This window comes from Oncorhynchus masou, chromosome 22, assembly GCF_036934945.1.
Source record: "Oncorhynchus masou masou isolate Uvic2021 chromosome 22, UVic_Omas_1.1, whole genome shotgun sequence".
NCBI classification, from domain to species: domain Eukaryota; kingdom Metazoa; phylum Chordata; class Actinopteri; order Salmoniformes; family Salmonidae; genus Oncorhynchus; species Oncorhynchus masou.
Genome location: NC_088233.1, coordinates 29,359,402 through 29,387,236, shown reverse-complemented (window position 1 = coordinate 29,387,236; position 27,835 = coordinate 29,359,402). Strand labels below are relative to the sequence as shown.

Genomic DNA, 27,835 nt, shown 5'->3' with positions numbered 1-27,835 from the left:
CTGATAAGCAAAACATTTTGGGTCTATGTCAACAATGGCCTAATGAAACAAATAGCAAAATATATTTTTTAGGTGTTGTTTTCCTTTAAGTTAAAGAATACAGAGAAAAGTACATAAAAAAAGGAATTACCTTCCATTTACAGGCGCTTAACGTGGGTCGGAATTTCCCCTTGACTAGGCCAGTGCGTGGGTAAGAAGAACAGGGTCAGCAAACATTACCAAATATGCAATCAACATTGTGGGTGTGACAGTGTTTCTACAATCCAACATTTCCCAAACTCTAGAAACTGGTCTGAGGTAGAACATTACCTTGATCAAAGATGAACATTTATTGAACACACCAATACCTTTACACAGAGTACATCAACATGTCCAGAAATGGGAGGCTGGGAGAGGTACATGTACAGTATATCAAACTTTACACATGAACATTGCGTGGGTGTTTCCAAAATGTATCGATACATTAACATTTTCTTATATCACAGATGACCACTTACCATATGAAATATAGAGAAACTAAAACTGTCTCCGTCTTTGCAAGTTCTTTAATAAAAATGCCAGAGATTTACATTTCTCAAATCTCTGATATTCTTTACATTATTCTCACCAATAGTTTACATGAACATAAAGCAAAGTAGAGTAAAACATCAGCATCTGTTCTGAACATGTTTGTCGTACTAAACAAACCCACACATTGTTTTTTTAACACTGCTTCAAACCTCTGTCAGAGTTAATTCAGGAAGTGACTACTCGGACACCCCACGTTTTACCACTGGGATGGCACACCACAAGTTGTGTATAACGTGAGGACACAGACATACACGGACAGTAATATGCAGGACTCTAATTCTACACAGTTCATGGGTGAATGTTACACCAACATTTCAACCATCATAAATCTTTGTTTCAAAATGTAAATGATGTCGAAACCAACATAAGGAAAGGTTTCTTTGATTATGGCAAAAAATGGCATCTCACACATTTAACTGTTGAACCACTTGTTCTTCTTGATGGTTGCAGTCTTGTTGCCGCCCATCAGTTTCCTCTTGTATTGTTCAACCAGATTGTCAAAGCGGTCATCCTCTCGGCTCCTAACCCGCCTCTTGGCCCCTAAGGTGCTCTGGAAAACCAATGAAGACAGTTGAATGTACTACATGATCCTGGGGCCACGACATGCAGACATGGGTAATGTTTGTGTGTGTTTGTGTGCATAGCTGTGTAGGTTTCTCCAGTGACGTTCCTTCCTGTCCTGCTGGAACCGATCCTGGGCTTCTTAGGCTGAGCAGGCTTTCCCTTATCACGCATCCTGCAGGACCAAAATTATACCATGTAGTATGGGTTACAATGTCATAGGTACCGTGTGTGTGTGTGTGTGTGTGTTACCTTATCTTTGGGCCACGGTGAGAAGGTAGGGATAGAACCTTCCTTCGTTTCTTTCCATGAGCTGTGTGTGTGTTATATTCAGGGTTAGGGCAGAAATGTAGAGCGTCATACCTCCATCCTTTCTGCCCTGACTGGATGGTGCCGACTGTGTCTGGGTCGTCGCTGACCACTCCTTGGTTACCATGTTACTCTGGGGTTTAGACACACCCTTCTGAGGTCCAAGCCTGCCTCCTGACTGCGGCTGCATCTTCCCTCTTCCCATAGGGCCATTCCCCTTAAAACACTCCTGGAATCCATGGAGACAGGAAAATGTGTTACTCTTAATCTTAACCATCATCACACACCAACATAAACAGCAGAGAAGACACAACTTGACTTGTGTTGTTGTCGCATTTCTTTAATCTTCAGCTTCCTTCCATCTTCAAGAGAGAACTCAACAATGGGTCTCTGTGGACAGACAACGTAAATCACTCAAGGAAAAAGGCAACAACCTGTGAATACTCTTCTCAATAACACATTCTCATCATTTAGGAAGACCGTCAATATTGATCAGATGCTGTAGGTTGCCAAACCAAATGAGTGTACGTGCAATTCAACATTCTCTTTACATTCCTCAGGAACAATAAACATTGATGACTAGGATGTTTGAGTCCAGACGCAATATTGTTCAGAGATAAAATGAATGCAATTACTGACATCAGCTACTGAGAGCCAAAGACAACATCCTGAAACATAACCTGCCATTCACCCTCTCAAACACAGCTGCACTCTGTCGAGTACAAGGTTAAGGACATGCATACACACACACAGATAGATCAACAAAGACACAGCGCCACACAAACACACCTTGGTGTTGCCGTAGATGTCAGGGTTATTGTTGAGGTGTCGTAGTGTCTTCAGTGCGTGTTCATGATCTTGGAGCTGAACAAAGCCGTAACCTAGCGACCGGCCTAATACCTGACCCCACTCTGGCTTCTTATCATACATCACCCTGCACTGGAGAGAGAAAGATAGTGAGAGAGAGGGGGGGCATACAGATAGAGATGGTGAGGAAAAGAAAGGGGGAGAGAAGCAAATAGTAAACAAAGAGTCAATTGCGGAAAGAGGTTGTAAAGAGACAAATTAAAGGCCATTCAACATGGACAGAGCAGCTTCATAGGACAATACAGTGCCTTCAGAAAATATTCACACCCCTTTACTTTTTCCACATTTTCTTGTTACAAAGTGGGATTAAAATGAATTTCATGTCATTTTTTCCATCAACAATCTGCACAAAATACTGAAATGTCAAAGAGGAAGAAAAAGTCTAACATTGGTATGTAAAAAAAAAACAGAAAACCCCAGTAATTAGAAAGGTACCTGAGTTGGTACATGTTAGAATCACCTTTGGCAGCGATTACAGTTGTGAGTCTTTCTGGGTAAGTCTTGGAGAGCTTTCCACACTTGGATTGTGCAATTTTTTCCCATTATTATTTTTTAAATTCTGTAAAATTAGTTGTTGAGTATTGCCAGACATCCATAGATTTTTAAGCAGGTTTAAGTCAAAACTGTAACTCGGCCACTCAGAAACATTCACTGTCTTTTTGGTAAACAAGGCCAGTGTAGATGTTTTAGGTTTTTGTCCTGTTGAAAGGTGAATTAATCTGCCAGTGTCTAGTGGAAAGCAGACTGAACCAGGTTTTCCTCTAGGATTTTGCCTGTGCTTAGCTCCATTCCGTTTATTTTTTATCCTGAAAAACTCCCCAGTCCTTAACGATTACAAATCATACCCATAACATGATTCAGCCACCACTATGCTTGAAAATATGGAAAATGGTACTCAGTAATGTATTGGATTGGATTTTCCCCCAAACACAACACTTTCTATTCAGGACAAAAAAGTTTATTGCTCTGCACTATTACTTTAGTACCTTGTTGTAAACAGGCTGCATGTTTTGGAATATTTTTGTTCTGTCCTGTGTTCCTTCTTTTCACTCTGTTGATTAGGTTAGCATTGTGGAGTCACTACAATGTTGTTGATACATCCTCAGTTTTCTCCTATCACAGGCATTAAACTCTGTTTTAAGTCACCATTGGCCTAATTGTTTTATCCATCTACCAATAGGTGCCCTTCTTGGTGAGGCATTGGAAAATCTCCCTGATCTTTCTGGTTCAATCTGTTTGAAATTCACTGCTCTACTGAGGGACCTTACAGATCATTTTATAGATGTGGGATACAGAGATGAGGTAGTCATTCAAAAATCATCACAGTGAGGCCATGCAACTTATTATGTGACTTGTTAAGCACATGTTTACTCCTGCACTTATTTAGGCTGGCCATAACAAAGGGGTTGAATACTTATTGGCAAGACTTTTCAGCTTTTAATTTTTAATTAATTTGTAAACATTTCTAAAAACATAATTACACTGACATGATGGGTGGGTCAATTTAATACATTTTGAACTCAGGCTGTAAAACAAAAAAATGTGGCACCTGAAAGTGACTGAAGAAAAGGAGGAAGAAGAAACCATTAGAACAAAAAGTTAAGGGGCACTGTAGTGCCCCCTGGTGGTCACTAATAGTTCACCCAGAGCAGGTATTCCAAACCTGGGTTGCAATGCCATTGGGGTATGCCAAATAAAAATGTGATCCATTTTTTTTTTTTTTTTTTTTTTACATGTTTTTTTCCTTCACATTTTCAAACAGACAATATATATTTTCCAACGGGGCTATACATTTGGGTAAGGTTTTTTTCTCGCCTGAGTAGCCTTGTGTCACTGCCCCCCCCCAAAAATGAAACCATCTAGTATTCAGCGAAATAACAACACAATGTCAGATACAGGTAGCCTGGTCAAATAATTAACATCCAATCACATTAACCGTTACCCTCTCGTGGGAATTCCACTAATGGTCCATATGTAGCCAAATGTTGCTTCTGCTCATGTTGGTATCTGTACTGATGGCGCAAAAGCCATGACATGGAGACATAGTGGAGTGGTAACACGCGTGCAAGTAGTTGCTCCCGACGCCACTTGGGTGCACTGCAGCATTCACCGAGAGGCTCTTGCTGCCAAGGGAATGCCTGACAGCTTGAATGACATTTTGAACACTACAGTGAAAATAGTTTACTTTGTTAAAGCAAGGCCCCTGAACTCTCGTGTATTTTCTGCACTATGCTTCTACAACATACAGAAGTACTCTGGTTATCAAGGTGCAAAGTATTGACACTTTTTAAATAATTGAGAGACGAGCTTAATAAAGTTTTCTTTACTAACCATAATTTTCATTTGTCTGACCACTTGCACAATGACAAGTTTTTCACACGACTGACGTATCTGGGTGATGTTTTTCTCGCCTGAATGATCAGAATCTAGGATTACAGGGACTCTCCGCAACTATATTCAATGTGTGGGACAAAATTGAGGCTATAATTAAGAAGTTGGAGCTCTTCCCTGTCTGCTTTAACAAGGACAGCCCCAGTCTTTCCATCATTGTATGATTTTTTGTGTGCAAATGAACTCAAGCTTGCGGACAATGTCAAATGTGTTATAGCGAAGCACCTGAGTGAGTTGGGTGCGCAATTACGCAGGTACTTTCCTGAAACAGATGACACAAACAACTGGATTCGTTATCTCTTTCATGCCCTGCCTCCAGTCTACATACCAATATCTGAACAAGAGACAGGGATGCAAACTGGTGAGGGCCCAAAAAGGTGACAATTTTTTGTTGCACTGAAACATGCTAAAAATCCCTGCTAGGGGGAAATGCAAGTTTTAAATAATTAAGCAACAAAGAATATGATCTACATGATCCGTCTGTGGGTGTAAAATAAAAAGTGGTTAATGTTGCCTAGACTTTACTGCAAATGACACTCAAGTCTTGAGAAAAAAACAATACACTAATATTGCAGTTAGCCATGACAGCCTTTATAATAGAACCATGTGACCACACACACACATCTAAATATTACACTTGGGAAAAAAACTTCTAAAGTAGAAATAGAATGAAACAAACAGGCATTTATTTTTGCTCTATTATAGAGGCCACTATAGTAGACATTGATCTGTGCACAAGGCTACGTGTGCAAAAATAACGTTCACCAAGTAAAAAAATGTAATAATCCCCCCTCACTCACACACTGGTACTGTCAAGTTCAACAAAAGCAATATCGTTGGGCTACACTGAAGGTTACTACACCGTAGAACAGATGTCCACAGGCAGAAAATGTACAATGTGCCAGCAGCAGAGCACCAACCCTTTTGTTGGCACAATTGATCTCTTTCAGGCACAGTACACCTGGAATACCCATTTTTATCCACTGTACTGAAAAAGTGAGAAAGAGGGAAAGTGTGTGGTGTTCCTTTCACCTCTATAGGTTTCTCTGGTTAACTTAGCTAACGGAGAATTCGATCCTGCTAGCAAGATAACATTACTTAAAATGCTAACAATACTTGTTCCACCACACTTTCTCCCTCACCTTAAAACTTCCAAATGCCAGTTGTTTTCGGTTACAGCTCATGAAGTATGCTTCATCACCTTCTCACCCCTGTCTCCGTGGTCAGGCTTCTCACCTACCTCTTCGGTATCGTTCAGGAGTCAAGCTGATATAAATGGAAAACTGCATTTCTACTCTCTGCTGTCTTTCCAGAGCACCCACTGGTGCTGTAATTTGCAATTTGGTTGTCTCTTCTCTCTTTAGTCACCTGCAGTATTCTGCTGTTAAGATTGGAGCCTTGGATACAGCCAGTATTGCTCCAAACGCACATCACTCGTTCACTTACAGCCAGAAGTCTGATCCAAAGCCCCCCTCCCTACCAAACTTCTTGGATACAAGCCAGTATTGTTCCAAACGAGCATCACTCATTCGCTTACAGCCAGTAGTCTGATCTAAAGCCCCCCCCCTCCAAAACCTTTCTCAATCAGATCTACACAAATCACATAGGTCACCTATTTTGGATTCAAAACAGCGAATTTTGCCGAAAGGTGACGAGTTTGCATCCCTGAAGAGAGCCTCATGGACATTGCAACAAGCGGTTCTGCGAAAATGTAATTTAATCAGAAGCCACTGCCAGATTTCTGAATTGTGCTGCGCTCAGAGTATCCTGCCTTGGCAAATCTCACTGTTAAGACACTGATGCCCTTTGCAACCACGTACCTATGTGAAATTGGATACTCGGCACTGACTAGCATGAAAACTAAATTCAGGCACAGACTGTGTGTGGAAAATTACTTAAGACAGACTCTCCAATACAACCCAATATTACAGAGTTATGTGCTTGAAAGGATGCACACCCTTGTAACATGTGGTGAGTTATTCACAATGTGTTATTAACAAATAAGGTTTTATATGTAAGATGGTTAAGAGCAAAATAATTGATTATTATTATATTATTATTTGTGACCTGGTCTTATTAGAGCTCTTTGTCACTTCCCCAGAGCTGGGTTGTGACAAAAACGTACTCATTCTTATGTTTAATAAATGTATCGTATTGTGTGTGTGTGTGTGTGTGTGTGTGGCAGGCTTACAATGATGGCAAAAAACAACATTTGAGAGTGCGCTGACCCTGGTGCTAGAGGGGGGTACCCAGCTGGAGGTTGGAGGTTTGAAAAGGTACGGGACTATAGAAAGTTTGGGAACCACTGACCCAGAGAGATGAGGACCTATTTACAGATTTGACTGGGATGGAAACAGCTATGAAAATGTGCTAGTAGTGTCTTACCTCGGTAATGAGGACCCCCTTGCCAGCTCCAGCAGCTTTCAGACAGAGTCCTAGTTGAGAGTCCGAGTTGTCCTAGTTGTTTGCTGTCTACAGACTTGGGCAGGTTGTGGACACACAAGCGGGTCTTGGATACAAACACATTCAAGTCCCGTAGCTTGGTCCTCAAACTAACACAGAAGGAGAGTGTTAGCCTTCCTCAAAAAAACGCACACTGACGACACAAGACCTCAACAACCATTACCAACCAACACAGTCATGATTCAATGTTAACATGTAGACATCTATTATCTGACTGGCATCATTTCAGGCCATTGTTTAGGTTTGGGCAGGGGACAGAGCTAGAAAGAGAATGAGGTTGTGTTGGAGCCAGGACTATACCTTTAGAGTGTTCAGTGTCTAGGTGTAGGCAGATTTTGATGTACTTCAGTTCTCCATATTGCAGTAACACCTCCTCCAAGCCCTCCTCCTCCATATCAAATGACAGGTTCCTGATAAAGACGGTTTTGCCCTCATTGACGTCTGATGGGAGGGGCTTTCTCTTGGCTGCATGATCGACAGAGAGAGCAAGAGCCAGAGAGAGCGAGAGCCAGAGAGAGCGAGAGCCAGAGAGAGCCAGAGCCAGAGTCAGAGAGAGCCAGAGAGAGCCAGAGCCAGAGAGAGCCAGAGAGAGCCAGGGCCAGAGAGAGCCAGAGAGAGCCAGAGTCAGAGAGAGCCAGAGCCAGAGAGAGCCAGAGCCAGAGTCAGAGCCAGAGAGAGTCAGCGCGAGCCAGAGCCAGAGCCAGAGAGAGCCAGCGCCAGAGCCAGAGAGCTAGAGAGAGCGAGAGAACCAGAGCAGACCAGAGCGAGCCAGAGCCAGAGAGAGCAGAGCAAGCCAGAGACAGACAGAGACAAAGAGAGCCCGAGCCACAGCCAGAGTGAGCCAGAGAGAGCTAGAGTGAGCCAAATAGAGCCAGAGCGAGCCAGAGAGAGCCAGCGCCAGAGCCAGAGAGTGCTAGAGCCAGAGAGAGAGCCAGAGCCAGAGCCAGAGAGAGAGCCAGAGCCAGAGCGAGCCAGAACCAGAGAGAGTCAGAGCCAGAGAGAGTCAGAGCCAGAGAGAGTCAGAGCCAGAGATTCAGAGCCAGAGAGAGCCAGAGCCAGAGAGAGCCAGAGCCAGAGAGAGCCAGAGCCACAGCCAGAGTGAGCCAGAGAGAGCCAGGGTGAGACAGAGAGAGCCAGAGTGAGCCAGAGACAGAGAGAGCCAGAGCCACAGCCAGAGTGAGCCAGAGAGAGCCAGAGACAGAGAGAGCCAGAGCCACAGCCAGAGTGAGCCAGAGAGAGCCAGAGACAGAGAGCGCCAGAGACAGAGAGAGCCAGAGCCACAGCCAGAGTGAGCCAGGGTGAGACAGAGAGAGCCAGAGTGAGCCAGAGACAGAGAGAGCCAGAGCCACAGCCAGAGTGAGCCAGAGAGAGCCAGAGACAGAGAGAGCCAGAGCCACAGCCAGAGTGAGCCAGAGAGAGCCAGAGACAGAGAGAGACAGAGCCACAGCCAGAGAGAGCCAGAGAGAGCCAGAGACAGAGAGAGACAGAGCCACAGCCAGAGTGAGCCAGAGAGAGCCAGAGTGAGCCAGAGAGAGCCAGAGACAGAGAGAGACAGAGCCACAGCCAGCGTGAGCCAGAGAGAGCCAGAGTGAGCCAGAGAGAGCCAGAGACAGAGAGAGCCAGAGCCACAGCCAGAGTGAGCGAGAGAGAGCCGGAGTGAGCCAGAGTGAGCCAGAGAGAGCCAGAGCCACAGCCAGAGTGAGCCAGAGAGAGCCAGAGTGAGCCAGAGTGAGCCAGAGAGAGCCAGAGTGAGCCAGAGTTAGCCAGAGAGAGCCAGAGTGAGCCAGAGTGAGCCAGAGTGAGCCAGAGTGAGCCAGAGTGAGCCAGAGACAGAGAGAGAGACAGAGCCACAGCCAGAGTGAGCCAGAGAGAGACAGAGCCACAGCCAGAGTGAGCCAGAGAGAGACAGAGCCACAGCCAGAGTGAGCCAGAGAGAGCCAAAGACAGAGAGAGCCAGAGCCACAGCCAGAGAGAGCCAGAGAGAGCCAGAGTGTTTGGGGTGCTCAAACAGAGGGCAACCTGGAACATACACACTGATATTTCATCAAGAGAAAAGACAACCGTTTCATACCAGAATCCTCACTGTCATCATCTTCATCGTCGTCTTCATCAGACCCAAGATCCCTTTTGTCGTCATCTGCCTCCTGAGACTCTGCATCGTCATTCTCCTCAACACCCTCCTCCTCTGATGCTGAGCTGACTTGGAGCAAACTCTGTAGAAAGAAGAACTATTAAACACAACACTTCAACAATATCCTGGCTGCAATACTGCAGTCCTCAGAACCAAAGACTGGCCAAAGAAGACCAATTTAGACATAAAATGGGTTGTTTGGATCCTGATTGGTTAACTGCCAGTTAACAGTTCAATTTGAATTATCAATGCAGATTCACTGTCCTACAGCCCAGCCAGGAAATCTATAAACTTAATCTCCCCTGGAAAAAGGTTGACACATTATTAACTCATTCTACTAGGCTAGTAATTGGTTTGTAACAGTTGGGGTTTGTCTAAATCTTGCTGCTTGCTTTTCCGACATGTGCAAAAACATTAGTTATTTTTGGCAATCTCCACCCTTCCATAGGAGAGAATAAACATGACTGGCAATCTCTGAGCCAGACGAATACATTTATCAGGATCATTTTAATGGATATATCAAAAGAACTAGCAATAGAAACAAACATAGAACAAATGTCTGTTGTCATTTCAGGTGCTTGATTTGATTGTGTGTTAGCTTTAGTTGGCTAACTAGCAAAGAAGTAGCAAACCTGCATGGCAACCTTTTTTGCTTGGAATGTTTGGAATAGACAAAGCTTGTTTCGCTCGCTACTTCGGAATCTCAGAACTAACAACTGGCTTTTGCCCGGACTATATCGTTTGGTGGAAGGACGAAATTAAACAAATTTGCTCATTTTCATTTATGAAAACATGTCATTCATCTTTAAAAATATATGTTGGTAACCATTTTCTAAAAAATGAATGATCGTGAATAGCACCCTCCTATGGGCTATTTCCCCTGACCCCCCGAGCTGTGTTGGGTCTTCAAACAGCCCATAGTCGGCAGTTAATCACACGATACTCCCTAGGTTCTCATGCCTTATTTCTTAATTACATCAGGTCAAGGTCTACATCTTTACAGCCCATCTCAAACTGAGGACATGCAGAAATAGAGATAAAAAATACAGCAAAAGCTCATACTTGTTCTTTTCTACTTCTTCCTCCTCCTCTTCAGTCACTTTCAGGTGCCGGTTTCTCTGCTGTGACCTTTTCCACTTTCTTAGCTCCTGGCTGAGTAGCGACAAACTTGTCTTTAGCCACAGCCCAATCAATAGCTACCTGCCTTCCTGTAAAAGACAGAGCAGAGAACGACTTGATTGCAGCAGATGAAGCCACATTAGACTATTGAGATGTGCCTCATCTTTATCAGAGATATTCACAGGGCAGAAAAAGGTCTCACACACTGTTAAGAATGCTATTTTCTTATGAATATTCTCTATTGGAATTTGGCCTCTAGGTACCCTCTCTCAGGCCAGAGGTCACCATAAAGCAGGCCTCAGTAAATGGTATCTGGGCCCCTGAGCAATAACCATAGGTGTCCTTAAATGATTAAGATGTTACAAATGTATAGTCTATTCAACCCCAAGGTCTCCACCTTGATCGGATGTTTTGGCACCGGGGCACAGAAGGGTGAAACAACAAACCGATATGGTAAGAGTATTTAGATCAGCCCTTATAGATTTTGCGCAAACCTCTTAGAGGAACATATGTCTTCACATATACATAGGTCTGTCTCTGTCAATTCAACTTTTAATTAAGAAGTTGTTCCCCTTTTCAATTCCTAAACACACACACCAGGTTAAGGTGTCTCACATTTGATATCCTTTAGGTTTATTGCGTTCAAGGTCTTTCCTGCCTCCAAGACATTCTTAAACTGGAAAAACGCAAAGCCACGCATCTTTCCATCTGATGAAACACACACGGAAAGGTAAACAGAGTGAGGAATAGTCAGACACCAGATAGAAAACATGTTACTGACTCTGTAGTTGTCTTTGCGCAACTAGATCCACAAAGGCTCAACAGTGCTTAGTGGGGTTGGGTGGTGATTCTCTCAAGTTGAAGTCTGTACCTGGTTTAAGGGGGATGTTAGCCTCCAGAACTGTCCCAAACTTGGCAAAGGTCTGCTTCAGATCATCCTCAGAGCACTGTGGGAACACAAGACAAACATTAACAACTAACTGCAGACAAAGCATCCTCGAACAAAGGGGAGGCCAAAGGAAAAGACAGTTTGTCTGTTAGTTATGCAAGGGTTGACTCGTAACCCACAATCCCCGCGGTTATATCAGTGGAGTGGGCAGGTTTAGAGCAATTAAATATTGTGTTGATGAAAGGCGGATGGGTGGCGGGGAGGTTGAATAAAGAGAAAACAATGCATTAAAAATCCACAAATGTACACCGTGAACAAGACAATAGGAACAACTTCCTAATATTGAGTTTCACCCCCTTTTGCCCTCAGAACAGCCTCAATTAATTGGGACATGGACTCTACAAGGTTTCGAAAGCATTCCACAGTGATGCTGGCCCATGTTGACGCCAATGCTTCCCACAGTTGTGTCAAGTTGGCTGGATGTCCTTTGGGTGGTGACCCATTATTGATACACACGGGAAACTGTTGAGTGTGAAAAACCCAGCAGCGTTGCAGTTCTTGACACACTCAAACCAGTGCGGTTGGCACCGACTACCTTACCCCGTTCAAAGGCACTTAAATATTTTGTCTTGCCCATTCACCCTCTGAATGGCACACATACATGTCTCAATTGTCTCAAGGCTTAAACATCCTTCTTTAACCTTTCTCCTCCCTTTCATCTGCAGTGATTGAAATGGATTTGACAAGTGACATCAATAAGGGACCACAGCTTTCACCTGGTCAAATCTGTGTCATGGAAAGAGCAGGTGTTCCTAATGGTTTGTACACTTAGTATAATTATTGTGCAATCATATCTATGAGCTACATTTAGGTTTTTCTTTCATTATTTTTTATCTGCTGTTGGTACGTAGCCTAAGCCTAAACTTCATGGCCTAGCTGTAGCGTGCACCAAATACACACCAATTGTGAAACGCTTTGGGGAACTTGGGCAAAAAAAGTTAATGATGATCCACTGAGGCAACATGGTCAGCTTTTCATTCAATAAGATAAAAGAGAGTTAAAATAAATAGAAGAGAGGGCCAGAACAGTATACTAATGATTGGGAAAGATTAAATTAAGTGGTAAAAAGAAGATTGTGAAATGATTGCAAAGAACTATACAAATTCAACCTCTCACAATGTCTAAAATAATATTAACTCCCTCAGAATTTAGCATTCTTGCAGTAAAATTATACACCAAATGTAATCTTTTTACTCTGGATCAGGAGTGAGGAAATATGATCTCTTTCTTTCAGCATCTAGAGAAAAAAGCAAATTTGTGAAAGGCGTCATCTTCATCAGTATCATAAAATATGAAATCTTATAAAAAAAACATGTTGGGTCATTTTAACAGCTACTAATTTCCTTAAAACCAGTCACTGATGCCACTTGGAAATTTAGTATAGAAAAACATTGCATTTTCTCCCTGGTCCCTAAACATCTTTGCTGCAGGAGAGAAGCAGAGATGAAAGAGGAAAGAGAAAAACTATCAATTATATCAATCTATGACATTCTGATGAGCAAGGGTTTATTTAGTCTTCTAGGGCAACAAGTAATGATAGAAGAGAAGCTGCATGTATCAAATTATAGACAAGTTGACTACGCCTAAAATGTTGGAAACGATAAGCAAAAACATAAGCCTATCTAAAAAAGGCCCGTCAAAAACGAATTCGGCCATCTCTGACTGTGCAGCACATTTTCTATATTTTCGGGTTATAGATAAGTGCAGGCAGTGGCGGTTCTAACTTGTATGGCTCCCTGGGCAACCCCCCCCGCCCCAAAAAATAAATAAATAAATCATTCTGCACTAATTGTAAATTTATTCAGACATTCGGGAAAACTTTTTTTTTTATCATAACATTTTAAACTATAAACATAAAAATATACACAAAAAGACTCAAATATCAAAAAGTATAAACAAAGACGAATAGAAACAAATTGTATATAAATACATATAAAAAAGAGAATCAAATTATTTCACTATTACCCTATTGCTAACAAAAAATAAATACAACAAAATTGCACAAATGCTATATCACACAAATAGAATAACACACTTATAAAGAAGAGAACCTGATTATATTATTGCACTTCAAAAACAAGAAAAACACAAACTAAATTGCATTACTAAATGCATTTGTACCGTACAAAGTTAGAGGTGCACTTTTTGATAGATTCCCCTGCTCCCCCTACCTCGGGCTTCCAGTGGGGAGACCATGAGGTCAACCTACCCCTGCCCCATCTTGTATTTCTGAGTGGGAGACCTTCCCAGGCAGTAGCCTGCCTAGCTCACAAACTAGAATCAGGGTGCCCACTCCTACAGTCAATTGACCTACAGTCCCACACGGTGACATATCATTGAAGTGATGTGCAAATGAGCGATAGGAAATTGATTCCGCAAATGTCACCAGAATATTATTTTGTGCATGCACCCCATGCTGCCCTGGGCGGCTGCCCATGTCGCCTAAATCCAACCCTGGGTGCAGGCCTCAGATTTGAACTTTATCACAGTGTCAGGCAGTTGTGGATGGGTTGTTAGCAGTTGAGGGCAGGTGAAAAGCTGGCCCGCGCATCACTAGTGTGTCTGTGTGTCAAACCTTGAAACTGAGATTCCTGGTGATTAGTCTGGCTTTCCTTCGGTTTTTCTTTAAAGCTCCTTGAGATTTATGGCATTTTTGTGAAACTGGTTCTTTTGGTGCTGTAGCTGTGTAGAAGACAAGACCACACATGTTTGATCCTCTAACTTCCCCATGAGAAATGGAAGGTAGGCATCTAGCTAAGTAACAGCTAAGCATCCACATAGGTCTTTTATACCCGTTGGTCCCTTTTTCTTGTCATTTAGTTTCTTCTTGGCCATCGACACGTTGATCTTCTGTCCATCATAGTCTTTCACCTCTCTAACCACGGGCTGTGCATCCTCCTACATGGAGTAGGTGACGTACCCAAACCCCCAAAATTTGTCTTCACCTGTAGGGACCATGTGTCAGAGTTGTCTTTTCACACATATTCTTTAATACTATTACAAAGCAGGACATGGTCTGAATGACATTGAGATCAGCACAATTTTACAAAGATGACAAATGTCATGTAACTAGTAGCTGTTTCACCTTTTCCCTTGACAATAAAACAGTGCTTCACAGGTCCAATCTCAGAGAATATCTCCTCCAAGCGGTAGTGAGATGAATCTACTGGCAGACTCCGGACGAGAATTGTTAGGGCTGACATTGTTTAAGGAAGTTTCCTTTAAAATGATTCATAAATATTATCCTGCCAACCACTATATGAAGAAGTTTAAGGAAAACATCAACTCAAATTACTCCTTTTGTAATGACCACCCAGAAACAGTGCTGCTTCTTTTTTGGCATTGTATTCATGTAAGAAAACTTTAGACATCAGTAGATTTATAATTGAACACATTTATGAAGATTGTACACTATTGTGGAGAGATGTACTGCTTGGATTCTTTACATACAATAGAGATAAGCTGAAACATTATGTAATTAATTTCATTTTTCTTTTGGCCAAATTTCATGTACACAAATGTAAATTTACAAACAAAAACACATTTTCTTACCCTACAAAAGAAATTGAACTGTATTTTAAGACAGTTAAATACTCTACTAACAAAAAAGCTGTTAGAATTGTAAGTGTATGTATGTCCCTTAAGGTCCTTGTGTAATTGTAATGTGATATTGTACCCCCTAGCTCGAATGTCCATTGTATGTAGTCTATATGTACTTGTGTTACCTCATGTACTTTCTGTATTGATTTGTTGTTAATCAAAAAAACATGTATTTTTTAACTTTGAGAAAGATCCGGCAAGCGATGCGTTTTCCCGGGAACTGCTCACATGAGCCTGTTAGGCATAGTAACAGAGTTGTGGGAGAGAAGCAGCATCCAAAACTTTTATTTGTGATGCAGATCGGCGCGACGGTTAGTAAAATCAAATCACATTTTATTGGTCACATACAAATGGTTAGCAGATGTTAATGCGAGTGTAGCGAAATGCTTGTGCTTCTAGTACAGACAGTGCAGTAGTATCTAACAATTATCTAACAATTCCCCAACAAATACAGTTGAAGTCAGAAGTTTTCATCCACTTAGGTTGGAGTATTTAAAACTCGTTTTTCAACCACTACACAAATTTCTTGTTAATCTATAGTTTTGGCAAGTCGGTTAGGACATCTACTTTGTGCATGACAAGTATTTTTTCCAACAATTGTTTACATACAGATTATTTCACTGTAGGTCAGAAGTTTACATACACTAAGTTGACAGTGCCTTTAAACACATTAGAAAATTCCCAAAAATTATGTCATGGCTTTAGAAGCTTCTGATGGGCTAATTGACATCATTTGAGTCAATTGAAGGTATACCTGTGGATGTATTTCAAGGCCTACCTTCAAACTCAGTGCCTCTTTGCTTGACATCATGGGATCAATAGTACACAAGTTTAAACATCATGGGATCACACAGCCGTCATACTGCTCAGGAAGGAGACGCGTTCTGTCTCCTAGAGATGAACATGCTTTGGTGCGAAAAGTGCAAATCAATCCCAAAACAACAGCAAAGGACTTTGTGAAGATGCTTGAGGAAACAGGTACAAAAGTAACTATATCCACAGTAAAACGAGTCCTATATCGACATAACCTGAAAGGCCGCTCAGCAAGGAAGAAGCCACTGCTCCAAAACTGCCAAAAAAGCCAGACTACGGTTTGCAACTGCACATGGGGACAAATATCGTACTTTTTGGAGAAATGTGCCCTGGTCTGATGAAACAAAAATAGAACCAGGACCATAATGACCATCGTTATGTTTGGAGGAAAAATGGGGAAGCAAGCAAAGAACACCATCCCAACCGTGAAGCACCGGGGTGGCAGCATCATGTTGTGTGGGTGCTTTGCTGCAGGAGGGACTGGTGCTCTTCACCAAATAGATGGCATCATGAGGATGGAAGATTTATGTGGATATATTGAAGCAACATAAGCAATGAAGATAAAGCTTGGTCGCAAATGGGTCTTCCAAATGGACAATGACCCCAAGCATACTTCCAAAGTTGTGGCAAAATGGCTTAAGGACAACAAAGTCAAGGTATTGGAGTGGCCATTACAAAGCTCTGACCTCAATCCTATAGGAAATTTGTGGGCAGAACTGAAAAAGCTTGAACAAGCAAGGAGGCCTACCAACCCGACTCAGTTACACCAGCTCTGTAGGAGGAATGGGCCAGCGGTCCCAGATTTGATGCACCTGTACTGACCTCGCCTTCTGGATGGTAGTGGTGTAAACAGGCAGTGGCTCGGGTGGTTGTTGTCTTTGATCTTTTTGGCCTTTCTCTGACATCGGGTTCTGTCGGTGTCAAAGAGGGCAGGTAGTTTTTCCCCAGTGATACGTTGTGCAGACCGCACTACCCTCTGGAGAGCCTTATGGTTGAGGGCGGTGCAGTTGCCGTACCAGGCTGTGATATAGCCTGACAGGATGCTCTCGATTGTGCATCTGTAAAAGTTTGTGAGGGTTTTGGGTAACAAGCCAAATTTTTTCAGCCTCCTGAGGTTGAAAAGGCGCTGTTGTGCCTTCTTCACCACACTGTGTGGGTGGACCATTTCAGTTTGTCTGTGATGTGTACACTGAGGAACTTAACTTTCCACGTTCTCTACTGCTGTCCCTCCGATGTGGATAGGAGGATGCTCCCTGTTTCCTGAAGTCCACGATCATCTCCTTTGTTTTGTTGACATTGAATGAGAGGTTGTTTTCCTGACACCACACTCCGACGGTCCTCACCTCCTCCCTGTAGGCCGTCTCGTCGTTATTGGTAATCAAGCCTACCACTGTAGTGTCGTCTGCAAACTTGATGATTGAGTTGGAGGCGTGCATGGCCACGCAGTCGTGGGTGAACAGGGAGTACAGGAGGGGGCTAAGCATGCACCATTGTGGATGCCCAGTGTTGAGGGTCAGCGAAGTGGGGGGGGCGGCCTGGGGGCGGCCCATCAGAAAGTCCAGGACCCAATTGCACATGGTGGGTTGAGACTAGATGTCGACCGATTATGATTTTTCAACGTCGATACCGATTATTGGAGGACCAAAAAGGCCGATACCGATTAATCAGCCAATTTAAATGTTTAAAAAACGTATTTGTAATAATGACAATTACAACAATACTGAATGAACACTTATTTTAACTTAATATAATACATCAATAAAATCAATTTAGCCGCAAGTAGATAATGAAACATGTTCAATTTGGTTTAAATAATGCAAAAACAAAGTGTTGGAGAAGAAAGTAAAAGTGCAATATGTGCTATGTAAGAAAGCTAATGTTTCAGTTCCTCACTCAGAACATGAGAACATATGAAAGCTGGTGGTTCCTTTTAACATGAGTCTTCAATATTCCCAGGTAAGAAGTTTAGGTTGTAGTTATTATAGACTATTTCCCTCTATACCATTTGTATTTCATTAACCTTTGACTATTGGATGTTCTTATAGCACTTTAGTATTGCCAGTGTAACAGTATAGCTTCCGTCCCTCTCCTCGCTCTTCCCTGGGCTCGAACCAGCAACACAACGACAACAGCCACCACATCGAAGCAGGGTTACCCATGCAGAGCAAGGGAAACAACCACCCCAAGGCTCAGAGCGAGTGAAGTTTGAAACGCTATTAGCACGCACTAACTAGCCAGCCATTTGACTTCGGTCACACCAGCCTCATCTCGGGAGTTGATAGGTTTGAAGTCATAAACAGCGCAATGATTGATGCACAACGAAGAGCTACTGGCAAAATGCACGAAAGTGCTGTTTGAATGAATGTTTACTCGCCTGCTTCTGCCTACCACCGCTCAGTCAGATACTTAGATACTTGTATACTTGTATGCCCAGTCAGATTATATTTAACACAGGACACGCTAGATATTATCTAGTAATATCATCAACCATTTTTTTTCACCTTTATTTAACCAGGTAGGCAAGTTGAGAACAAGTTCTCATTTACAATTGCGACCTGGCCAAGATAAAGCAAAGCATTTCGACACATACAACGACACAGAGTTACACATGGAGTAAAACAAACATACAGTCAATAATACAGTATAAGCAAGTCTATATACGATGTGAGCAAATGAGGTGAGATAAGGGAGGTAAAGGCAAAAAAAGACCATGGTGGCAAAGTAAATACAATATAGCAAGTAAAACACTGGAATGGTAGATTTGCAATGGAAGAATGTGCAAAGTAGAAATAAAAATAATGGGGTGCAAAGGAGCAAAATAAATTAATTAATTAAATACAGTAGGGAAAGAGGTAGTTGTTTGGGCTAAATTATAGGTGGGCTATGTACAGGTGCAGTAATCTGTGAGCTGCTCTGACAGTTGGTGCTTAAAGCTAGTGAGGGAGATAAGTGTTTCCACTTTCAGAGATTTTTGTAGTTCGTTCCAGCCATTGGCAGCAGAGAACTGGAAGGAGAGGCGGCCAAAGAAAGAATTGGTTTTGGGGGTGACTAGGGAGATATACCTGCTGGAGCGTGTGCTACAGGTGGGAGATGATATGGTGACCAGCGAGCTGAGATAAGGGGGGACTTTACCTAGCAGGGTCTTGTTGGTGACAAAACGGATTGCACTGATAGACTGCATCCAATTTGTTGAGTAGGGTATTGGAGGCTATTTTGTAAATTACATCGCCAAAGTCGAGGATTGGTAGGATGGTCAGTTTTACAAGGGTATGTTTGGCAGCATGAGTGAAGGATGCTTTGTTGCGAAAAAGGAAGCCAATTCTAGATTTAACTTTGGATTGGAGATGTTTGATATGGGTCTGGAAGGAGAGTTTACAGTCTAACCAGACACCTAAGTATTTGTAGTTGTCCACATATTCTAAGTCAGAGCTGTCCAGAGTAGTGATGTTGAACAGGCGGGTAGGTGCAGGTAGCGATCGGTTAAAGAGCATGCATTTAGTTTTACTTGTATTTAAGAGCAATTGGAGGCCACGGAAGGAGAGTTGTATGGCATTGAAGCATGCCTGGAGGGTTGTTAACTTCTTCGATATAGGGGGCGCTCTTTTAATTTTTGGATAAAAAAACGTTCACGTTTTAAGCAAGATATTTTGTCACGAAAAGATGATGCATATAATTGACAGCTTTGGAAAGAAAACACTCTGACGTTTCCAAAACTGCAAAGATATTGTCTGTGAGTGCCACAGAACTAATGCTACAGGCGAAAACAAGATGAAATGTGATATATGAAGTGTCCCAGATTTTGAATGCGCTGTGTTCCAATGTCTCCTAATATGGCTGTGAATGTGCCAGGAATGAGCCTACACTTTATGTCGTTTCCCCAAGGTGTCTGCAGCATTGTGATGTATTTGTAGGCATATCATTGGAAGATTGACCATAAGAGACTACATTTAACAGGTGTCCGCTTGGTGTCCTCCGTCAAAATTATTGCGCAATCTCCAGCTGCGTGCATTTTTCCATTTGGTTCAGAGGAGAAAGGCAACTACCACAAATTATTTATCATCGAATAGATATGTGAAAAACACCTTGAGGATTGATTCTAAACAACGTTTGCCATGTTTCTGTCAATATTATGGAGTTAATTTGGAAAAAAGTTTGGCGTTGTAATGACTGAATTTTCGGGGGGTTTTCTTAGCCAGACGTGATGAACAAAACGGAGCGATTTCTCCTCCACAAATAATCTTTTTGGAAAAACTGAACATTTGCTATCTAACTGAGAGTCTCCTCATTGAAAACATCTGAAGTTCTTCAAAGGTAAATGATTTTATTTGAATGCTTTTCTTGTTTTTGTGAAAATGTTGCCTGCTGAATGCTAGGCTTAATGCTATGCTAGCTATCAATACTCTTACACAAATGCTTGTGTAGCTATGGTTGAAAAGCATATTTTGAAAATCTGAGATGACAGTGTTGTTAGCAAAAGGCTAAGCTTGTGAGCCAATATATTTATTTCATTTCATTTGCAATTTTCATGAATAGTTAACGTTGCGTTATGCGAATGAGCTTGAGGCTATGATTACGCTCCCGGATACGGGATTGCTCGACGCAAGAAGTTAACACAGTGTCCAAAGAAGGGCCAGAAGTATACAGAATGGTGTTGTCTGCGTAGAGGTGGATCAGAGACTCACCAGCAGCAAGAGCAACCTCATTGATGTATACAGAGAAGAGAGTCGGTCCAAGAATTGAACCCTATGGCACCCCCATAGAGACTGTCAGAGGTCGGGACAGCAGACCCTCCGATTTGACACACTGAACTCTATCAGAGAAGTAGTTGGTGAACCAGGCGAGGCAATCATTTGAGAAACCAAGGCTGTCGAGTCTGCCGATGAGGATGTGGTGATTGACAGAGTCGAAAGCCTTGGCCAGATCAATGAATACGGCTGCACAGTAATGTTTCTTATCGATGTCGGTTAAGATATCGTTTAGGACCTTGAGCGTGGCTGAGGTGCACCCATGACCAGCTCTGAAACCAGATTGCATAGCAGAGAAGGTATGGTGAGATTCGAAATGGTCGGTAATCTGTTTGTTGACTTGGTTTTCGATGTAATAACCATGTGTAGTTAACCAAATGCTAGCTAGCAACTTACCTTGGCTTACTGCATTGGCGTAACAGGCAGTCTCCTTGTGGAGTGCAACGAGAGGGAGGCAGGTCATTATTGCGTTGGACTAGTTAACTTTAAGGTTGCAAATTTGGGTCCCCCGAGCTGACAAGGTGAAAATCTAGGGATCCCATCTGGGCCAGCAGCCTTGCGAGGCTTAACACGTTTTAATGTTTTACTCACTTCCGCCACAAAGAGAGGGAGGGTGCAGTCCTTATTAGTACATCCTGTTTGAGTTTCTGCCTATAAGATGGACGGTAGGAGCAAGATGGCGTCGTGGTCGGATTTGTCGAAGGGAGGGCTTTGTATGCATCGGGGAAGTTAGAGTAACAGTGGTTGAGTGTATTGCCCCTGCGTGTGGTGAAATTAATATGCTGATGGAATTTAGGTAGCCTTGTTCTCAAATTTGCTTTGTTAAAATCCCCAGCTACAATAAATGTAGCTCAGGATATATGGTTTCCAGTTTACATAGAGTCCAGTGATGTTCCTTGAGGGCCATCTTGGTGTCTGCTTGAGGGGGAATGTACACAGCTGTGACTATAACTGACATAACTTGTTATGGCTGCAATCCCAATACCGGGATCGATATGACAACTACCAGTGAAAACAGAGGGCGCCAAATTCAAACCACAGAAATCTGATAATTACAAATCCTAAAACATACATGTGTCTAATATCATTTTAATAGTAATCTTGTTGTTAATACCACCAAAGTGTCCGATCTCAAATAGGCTTTTCAGCGAAAGCATTACAAAAAATGATGTTGGGTCGCCACCAAACCACAATAAGCACAGCCATTTTCCAGCGAAATATAGCATTCACAAAAAACAGAAATAAAGATAAAATGAATCACTAACCTTGAATTATCTTCATCAGATGACACTCATAGGACTTCATGTTACACAATGCATACATGTTTTGTTTGATAAAATTCATATTTATATCAAGAAATCTGAGTTTACATTGGCTATTTAGATTCACTAGTTCCAAAAACATCAAGTGATTTTGCATAGCCACATCGTTTCAACAGAAATACTCATCATAAATATGGATGATAATACAAGTTATACACATGGAATTATAGATATACCTCTCCTTAATGCAACCGCTGTGTCAGATGTCAAAAAAAGTTTACGGAAAAAGCAACACATGAAATAAACTGAGACGGCATTCAGAACAGAAGCCAAATTAGCCGCCATGTTGGAGTCAACAGAAACCAGAAAATACATGACAAATGTTTCCTTACCTTTGATGAACTTCATCAGAATGCAGTCCTAGGAATCGCAGATCCACAATAAATGCTTGATTTGTTCGAAAATGTCCATTATTTATGTCCAATTAGCTACTTTGGTTAGCGCGTTTGGTAAACAATTCCAAAGACACAAAGCGCGTCCACTATAATGTGACGAAATGTCCAAAAGTTCCGTAACAGTCAGTAGAAACATGTCAAACGATGTACTGAATCAATCTTTAGAATGTTGTTTACATATATCTTGAATAAGGTTCCAACCGGAGAACTAGAATGACTTCAAATGAGTGGTGGAATGCAGGTGCTTACCCTGTGAACGTGCATAGTGAATGCATGGTCAACTCGTGGCAGTGGTGACTATTTCCTGTGTCATTCGACCCCCCTTCACATTAGAGTCATCAGACAAAGTTCTATTGACTGTTGACATCTAGTGGAAGGCGTAGGAAGTGAAAACTCATCCATATCTCGCTGAGAGCTTGGTTGAAGATCTGCCACCCCCAGAAAAAAACAGGAAGTGGAATTTCTCAGGTTTTTGCCTATTATATAAGTTCTGTTATACTCACAGACATAATTCAAACAGTTCTAGAAACTTCAGAGTGTTTTCTATCCAATACTAATAATAATATGCATATATTAGCAACTGAGAGTGAGAAGCTGGCCGTTTATAATGGGCACCTTTTCATCCAAGCTACTCAATACTGCCCCTGCAGCCATACAAAGTTAAATGGCCGGCATTTGATTGTAAGGAATTCTAGGTCAGGTGAGCAGAAGGACTTGAGTTCCTGTATGTTGTTATGATTACACCATGAGTCGTTAATCATCAAGCATACACCCCCGCCCTTCCTCTTCCCAGAGAGGTGTTTATCTCTGTCGGAGTGATGCATGGAGAAGCCAGGTGGCTGATTCAGTTGAAGTAATAATGCCCTTGAAGTCGGTGTTTGGAGGATATATATGTATTTGAGTGGACTGTGATTGAAGTAGTATGTTTTTATATTTTTCTTTTATTACAAAAACAAAAACACACTTCTTCAATCACTTCAATCACAGTCCACTCCAAAATAGAAATATATATCCTAAATCCTATATATCCTCCATATATCCTTCGGGTGGCAGGGTAGCCTAGTGGTTAGAGTGTTGGACTAGTAACCGGAAGGTTGCAAGTTAAAACCCCCGAGCTGACAAGGAACAAATCTGTTGTTCTGCCACTGAACAGGCAGTTAACCCACTGTTCCTGGGCCGTCATTGAAAATAATAATTTTTTCTTAACTGACTTGCCTGGTTAAATAAAAATAAATAAATAAAAACACTGGCTTTGAGGGAATTATCACTTTTATATAACGAATTACCAACATATTTAAATAATGTTTGAAATTTTCATTAACGTTATTTTTATGAATTTATTCATACTATTTCATTCTTCCACAAGATAAAGTCCAGACACAAATCTAGGGTTGCTACCCAAGCCGGCTGGTTGTTCCTTCTATCAGTTTGGTTGCCAGAGACACGACCCAGTCATTCAGTTTTATCTTGCTTGTTAGCCAACTATGGCTAATTTAGTCACGTCAAACACTGCAGCCAGAACAACAGTAGCGGCATTTGCATAAGCTGTTTTTTAGTGACATTTATTTGGACACATCCATAACAATGAGCTAATGAGGCGCAATTTCGCCTGGCATAGAAAATGTCCTCTCGTTGTTCTGAGGAGATAGCCAACAACACATCTAACACAATCTTTTCAAACTGAAGCTGGAAAGACTGAAAACTAGCTGCACTTAGTTTAGTTTGACCTTTTTTCTATTGAAATTACTTTGCATATATCCATAAAAATGATGCCAGCTGATTCATGATTTCGACCAGCTGAGAAACACTGCCTCCCGACATGTTCATTACTATGGGACAGCAGGAGATTTGAATATTGAAACAATGATACAAATGTCAGAGAGACATACAGCAAGTTTCATACAGTTAAACTAAATGTCTAAAATAAATGTGAGATAATGTCTAGATACGTTTTATAGTGGAGATCAAGTTTATAAAGTGCCTGATGAGACAGTGGATTGCGCAGTCAGATGGAATAGAGTAAATAGGCATTTTAACATCATAGATTTAGCTGGTCGTAACTTGTGGAATAGACACTGTCTGGAATGCGGTTTTAACCAATCAGCATTCAGGATTAAACAGTTAGATATGGCATCGACACCAGCAAGTCTTCTTATTCTGCATGGTAGTGGTGAGCCAACCAACTAGTCTGTGCATTACTGCAACTGTGCGTGTATCATGCAAAGCTACTAGGGCAGTGGTTCCCAACTCTGGTCCTGGAGTACCTTCTTCTTCGATGGGGTTTAGCGGCGATTGGAATCCAATGTCAATGGTGCATTACCCGTCATCAACTGGACTGGGTATTGAATAAGAAACAACAACAACAAACATTCCAGGAAAGGGGGAAAAACATAATACAAAACAAGTCAACTAAAAAACATTAAAATAATTCAGAAGTATTATGTTTAAACAATCACAGTCCACTCCAAAATACACAGTCTCAAGGGCCTGTGATGGGGCTACATTCACCTACAGGATTTCCTGCACCTCCTCGGCTGTGAAATCACAAAAGACCCAAAAAACGTTCAGCGGCATTCAATGATTCCAATTTTCTTAGACTTCTTCCCCACTTGTGCTGTACAGTTTATGACCATTGCAATAAATGATACAAAGTCCACCTTTTTAACATGTAGCATTTCACTATCCCTCGGTTGATGAGAAACCTTCACTGGTCTTGGTGGCTCTACTACTGTTGCTTCTTCCCCGCTACCCGTTCCTTCCAAATTTTCTCACCACCTCCAGATAGGACACTACTTACCCTTGCCACCTCATTCTCCTTCACCCTAACAGGGCACTGCAAGAATTCAGGCGCATGTTCACATCCACAGTTGCAGCATTTCCCTTCATCTGGCATACAATATTCTTTCCTTCTGCACACACTTGACAAAATATTTTACAGGTATGACACTGAAGGTGCTTGTGCACAGAAGCTCTTACAGGTTATCTCATGAAACGGAACTTTATATGAGAAGGGAGAGACTTCATCAAAAAACAGTAGCATGGATGAAGTGAACTTATTTTCTCCATCTACTGTTACCATGTAGGTCAATTGACGTGCACCAACCACTCCATCGATTCTTCAGTTAAATCCTCTGCCTTTATTTATTGCACCGCCCCAGACATAACCCCCTTTAAAATCCATGCAGGAAACATTCCACTCCATATCTTTTTTAGTCTTAACACACGCTTCTTCTGCTCCGCAGACACACAAAAAAACACTTGTGACTCTCACCGACTCCACACTTTCTTGCAACACATTCCAGATTTTCCTGATGACGTTTAAACAGATTTCCCAAGTAGCATTCATCCAAAACCCTGACTCCAACTAAAAACGAGTCTAGTGTTTTCTATTTTCCCAACATATCTTTACTTATCATTTCCCTTTTTCTCACTTTCTGTACTATTAGCTTCACCAGACTCACTAGCAGTTTCAAACAAAACCTCAGTTTCCGCCATCTTCTGTCCATGGAACTTTACCGCCACCTACTGCACGGAAAGCCCGTCTCGGTCCTTGAGTAACCCAAACAGTACACATTTTTATTGTAGCACCTGACAAGCACACCTGATTCGACTTGTCAATTCATCTTAACCATTAATGTGTTGAATCAGGTATGTTTGTCCAAAGCTGTCAACGGTCTTTACAATTAACAAAAAAAAAATTAAATCAACGCGCTAGCGCGTGCACACACTCGTGGAAAGACGTGCCCACCTATGGAAATCAAAGACCATCCAACTGGTTAGTTCTGCCGCCGACCCCATTTTGCACCATCTCTCCAAAAAAACACGTTTCCGCCAACCAGAGTCCAACAAAATTCAACATTTCTGTTCTTTTAGTCATGCTTTCCAAAAATAACATGTATGACAATAGCTCTAATACAAGTGTTCACGGTGGACCTACAGTACTGGCCGATCATGAACATAAAGGTTTGAACATTTAAAAAAATGACAGAATTGGCTAAATCTTGGGGGAAAAACATGTAAAGATCTTGTCCATTGTCATCTTTTCAGTTTAAATCTAGTTTAATTATTAGAAAAATCAACTAATGGTAACATCGACAAATTCATCTCAATGAATTACTTATCTAATTGAAGTAAAATGGCACATCTGTTGGAAAAGAGTTGCAGTATGTCTTAACAAAATAATCATTTTTAAAGAACGGCGAAGACAATCAGAACTTCCCTGCAATGTACACAGGAGAATACAAACAGGGATAACAACAGAGTATTTATTATATACCCATAGATTTAGGAGGTCCTAGAGCAGGGGTATTCAACCTGGGGTTCGAGGTAATGCAGGAGGACGGTGATTTAAAAAAATATATATAAAAACAAGTGGATTTTTATATGAATATCGCTAGCAACAACAATACATGTTTTTGAATTACATACCTACAGTAGAAAAGAGGAGACTATCTTCTAAAGGCTTCAAATCCTAATATTAAGCAAATTACACTCACTGGAGTATCATAGGCTTCAAAAAAGCACCCGCGAATAGCCTACCAGTGAAGCAGGTGCTGCTGGTAAGCTTTCTTGACTTGGGTATACATTTTTGTCAACACATTGCTAACCTTTGTTTAACCAGCTAAACAGCTGCTCTTAGCAAAAATGTGTTTTTGTTACCATTCTAGCTAATAGGCTATGTTAGAGATTCACACACCTTCACAGGTCAAAATAATGGAAAAATAAATTAAAATCTACCAAATCTATTCATTTTAAAATGTTTAACTTCTCCTTGCCATTATCATTCACCTGATGATAACACAAGATGTCATTTTTTATTTTTTTGCTAATATATGGGGGTCCTTGGGTCACCAGTTTCCTTGGGCAAGAAAAGGTCCTGTTCTAGTGTTCCTCATTTGATTGTCAAACTGCTACTTGATTGGTTAATATAGAACGGTGGGTAAGACGGACGCAAAATATAAATTCTGTTTCTATATAAACAGGAGATTGATTAATCATGTCTGGAAAATGTATCATAAACCGTTTCCATTCAGTTGTTATGCGAGTAAAGTCATACTCTATTCAAATTATGACAGCTGTGATGGAAACTATTTTATAAATGCCAACAGATAATTTGTTTGTTCGACATGGTGGGATCTTTTTGTGTTGGTAAAAATAATCAAGGGAAAGGGGATCCCTAGTCAGTTGTACAACTGAATGCCTTCAACTGAAATGAGTCATCCGCATTTAAAATTATGCAAGAAATGGCGGTGGAAAGTCCTTTATGCGTAAATATGTGTATAATATTATAATATATAATAACCATCATATGGAAGTAAACTTGGAGTCACGCGATGATATGGTGTGTGGTCCTCCCACTACGACTCGGGAAACCATGCGGTTTATTAGGCTACTGATGAAATATGTTAAACTTCACATGGAGGTGAAAGTTCACTGTGAGCTTGATGCTCCTTTCCAATACATATCATATTCTGGTGACATGATCGATGCTTAACTGTCTTTTTTCATGACAAATAAAAATTCTCGCTCTTATCCGTAATATTCATCATGTAGACCACATGTCAAACTCATTCCATGGAGGGCCGAATATTGGCGAGTTT

The 27,835-nt window shown here is 41.6% G+C and overlaps 1 pseudogene; it reads right to left on the bottom strand.

Moving 5' to 3' along the window:
* Positions 1 to 982: 982 nt before the first annotated feature.
* Positions 983 to 14,563, bottom strand: LOC135508814 (RNA-binding protein 28-like; annotated as a pseudogene).
* Positions 14,564 to 27,835: the final 13,272 nt, after the last annotated feature.